We start from the raw sequence: 4,060 nt of genomic DNA on the forward strand, positions 1-4,060 counted from the left end.
GTGCCCAGGAAGTATACTGTTTAACCACCCTACATACAAGGGCGAAATAACTCCACAGTATCCCATCACTAAATCACCCTTTATTTACACGTGCAGAATACTTGACATTGATCTGGCTTCCTCACAGCCAGCTCTCAGAGTGAACAGAACCCCTGATTCACTTTGGAAGGAGTAACAGGAATACAGAGTACTGGGCTAATGGTAAGATTCTTGGTAGTGTGGATGAGCAGAAAGATCTCGGTGTCCATGTGCATAGATCACTGAAAGTTGCCACCCAGGTTGGTAGCGTTGTTAAGAAGGCGTACAGTATGTTAGGTTTTATTGGTAGAGGGATTGAGTTTCGGAGCCATGAGGTCATGTTGCAGCTGTACAAAACTCTGGTGCGGCCGCACTTGGAGTATTGCATACAGTTCTGGTCACCGCATTATAGGAAGGATGTGGAAGCATTGGAAAGGGTGCAGAGGAGATTTACCAGGATGTTGCCTGGTATGGAGGGAAGGTCTTATGAGGAAAGGCTGAGGGTTTTGAGGCTGTTTTCGTTAGAGAGAAGAAGGTTAAGAGGTGACTTGATAGAGACATACAAGATGATCAGAGGATTAGATAGGGTGGACAGTGGGAGCCGTTTTCCTCGGATGGTGATGGCTAGCACGAGGGGACATAGCTTTAAATTGAGGGGTGATAGATATAGGACAGATGTCAGAGGTAGGTTCTTTACTCAGAGAGTAGTAAGGGCGTGGAATGCCCTGCCTGCAAAAATAGTAGACTCGCCCACTTTAAGGGCATTTAAATGGTCATTGGATAAACATATGGATGATAATGGAATAGTTTAGGTTAGATGGGCTTCAGATTGGTTTTCACAGGTCGGCGCAACAGCGAGGGCTGAAGGGCCTGTACTGCGCTGTAATGTTCTATGTTCTATATGTTCCTGACAGTCCTGTTCTTTTCTGTCAGCCAGGACTCCCTGATTGGACCAGGTTAACAGTCCCAATCAAGGAACTTGTAGTCTATGAGGTCCAGTTGGCTGACCTTGTTACAATCACTACATCCCTCCCTCTCTAAGTCTGGAGATATAAGTCTGTTCTTTTTCTTGTATCCTCTCCTGGGGCATTTTTGTACAGGGTCCACTTCATCCTACTCAGCCTCAGATATGGGTTGCATGTAGCAGACTGTAGCCCACCTCTTGTGCCTGGAGTATGTCGGAAGAAATTCATCCAGTTCTTCGGGCGGTAAAAGCATCGAGGCTGCAACATGTGCTGTATCCATCTCAGACTCTGAGGTTTCTTTGATGCTAGACAGAGAGGGAAAGCCCATGGGTTCTGACAGTCTTTCCAGCTGTTCTGAGCATCAGGTATGTTTTGCTGCTGAACTATTTGCGAGTTGGCAGCTTTCATGTGGTCCACACGTGCTTACTCAGGACTGCCTCACCTAGCTGCACTCTCTATGTCATGGTATATGACCTCGCACTGACCATACCTCTAACACATGCAGGGCTATTTCTGTGGTTTTTACACCAAACTTCGATCCCTGAAGTAAGCTGTCTCTCTTGCTTAGAGGAGTCCTGTGTCCAGCACTAGTGTTCTTGAGGCTGTTTCACTTCCCCACCCCACCCCAGGTCTGGGAAGATCATACTGAACCTGGCGCAGAGACATCTCCCTATTAACAATTTTGCTGGAGCTATTCCTGTAATTGCTTGGGGGGGTGGTCAAATAATCAAGTAGGAACTGGGACAGTTTGATATCGAGTAAAACTGTAGGCAGTTTCTTTCAGCCTGCCTTTGAAGTTGGATTGCTCTTTCCACCAGACGATGGATGGTATGGAGCTGTCTTTATATGCCCAATGCCATTCAATTTTAGGAAATACTCCAATTCCCTGCTGGTAAATGATGGCCCATTGTCTGTGACAAACACTTCTTGGGACCTGTGTATTGCAGAAGGAGTGCCAGCTTTTCTATCGTTGTCCCCATGTTTGATGAATGAACTTTATGTGTGCACTTTGAGTGGACAAAGAACGTTGAGCCCATGAAAAGACTGGCATAGTCAATATGCAACTGAGTCCAAGATTTATCCAGCCATTCCCATGAACGTGGGGGAGCTGCTAGAGGTAATTTTTGTTTTCGTTGGCATTCCGGGCACTGTCCCACCAGTGCGGCTATGTCTGCATCCAATCCTGGCACCAGCTATAACTTCTCATCAAAATCTTCATGTTGGACACCTTGGATGACCCTGGTGGAGTTCGGCAAATATCCAGTGATGATTTTTGCATGGGACAATCACTCTTGCTCCCCATAATAAAATGCCGTCTTCTATGGTGATCCGGTCTTGCCAGGTCTGGAAAGGTTTCAATTCTGGTTGTGATGGCCCCATCATTACCAACTGTTTTAGTTTTGTCAGGATCAGATCTTTTTGAATGCATTGTCTGAAATTGTTAGCGGTGACCAGAAGGATGTACAGAAAGTTTAAAGCCAGAATGGACTCTTCCAGACAGCACCACCTGTGGTACATCTGCCAGCAGGAGGCGTCTCAAAGCATCCATATTTGCTACTTGGCCTCCCGGACGATGTTCCAACTTGTAATTGTACGCACTAAGAATGAGAGCCTGCCGTTGAATTCAACCTGAAGCTGTGGACAACAAGGCCTTGTCTTCTTTGAGTAGACCTAGTAGGGGTTTGTGGACCATTACTATTACAAATTTATGTCTGTAAAGGTATTGGTGGAACTTTCTCACACCAACGAAGATGGCCAAACCGTCCTTCTCTGTCTGAACATACTTATTCTTTGCATCAGCCAAAGTCCGAAAAGCATATGCTATTGGGCATTCCTCTTCATTGGGTCATCTCTGAGCCAATACTACCCCGATACCATTTGGGGACATATCGCATGTCAGCACCATATCTCACTTGGGATCATAGTATGCCAACACCTTAGACAATGATAGTTGCTTCTTAACTTCCCTAAAGGCTACAACTTGGCCTTGAGATTATTTCCAAGGGTGGCCCTTTTCGATAGCAAATGTAAGGGTGCCAGGATGGAGGCCAGGTTATATATGAACTTTCTGTAATAAATCACCAGCCCAAGGAAAGATCAAAATCTGGTACAGACATGGGGGCTGGGGCACCTTTGATCACCCTTCACTTTATCTTCCAACAAGTATAACTCAGTCTTTTTTTGACTCTGTAGCTCAAGTAGATCACTTGGGGTGTCTGGAACACATATTTTTCCCTTTGCAGGCATACACCCACCTGGGAGAAATGTCTAAGGACTATGCCCAAGTTCTCTAAGTGCTCTTTATTGGTCTTCCCTGTAATTATCACTTCATCCAGATAAATGGGGTAGACCTTGTAAAATGTTCTCCATCATCCACTGAAAAATGCCACAAGCTGATGATACCCCAAAAGGCAGTCTCGTGTATTGGTACAAACTCTTATGGGTGTTAATTGTAGCATACTTATGGGAATCCTCATCTAACTGCAATTGCAAGTACACATGGCTCATGTCCAGCTTTGTGAAGGACAGCCCCCCTGCCAGCTTTGAGTATAAGTCCTCTATGTAAGGGATTGGGTATTTATCCAGCTGCGAAATGCAGTCTACTGTTTGTTTAAAATCCTCACAAAGGTGAACCGACCTGTCAGGCTTCACAATTGGTATGACTGGTGCTGTCCATTCCGTGAACTGGACCGGTTTGATGATTCATTCGCATTCCACCTCCTGATTTCTGGCTCTACTTTTGCACATGAGTCAAATGGCAGTGGATGGACCTTGCAGAATCGTGGAATTGCTTCCTGGTCAACATGCAAGGTGGCCTTTCCTCTTTTGATGGACTTTGGACTTTCCTGAAAAATGCCTGTGTATTTAATTAGAACTTCACTCAGGCAGCCATTTTCTAATTGAGAAATGTTGAGTCGGCCTGGTGAGGGTGTCCACTTCCACTGGAATACCCTGTAACTCATATACTCCACTTGCCGCATTTCCAGTTATACCAGGCTGATTCCTGGGATGGCAGGACTGACATATAAAGATCGACTGGGCTTGTACTCACGGGAATTTAGAAGAATGAGGGTGGA

The sequence above is a fragment of the Rhincodon typus genome, chromosome 45 (genome assembly GCF_021869965.1).
Source record: "Rhincodon typus isolate 14 chromosome 45, sRhiTyp1.1, whole genome shotgun sequence".
In the NCBI taxonomy this organism is placed as follows: Eukaryota; Metazoa; Chordata; class Chondrichthyes; order Orectolobiformes; family Rhincodontidae; genus Rhincodon; species Rhincodon typus.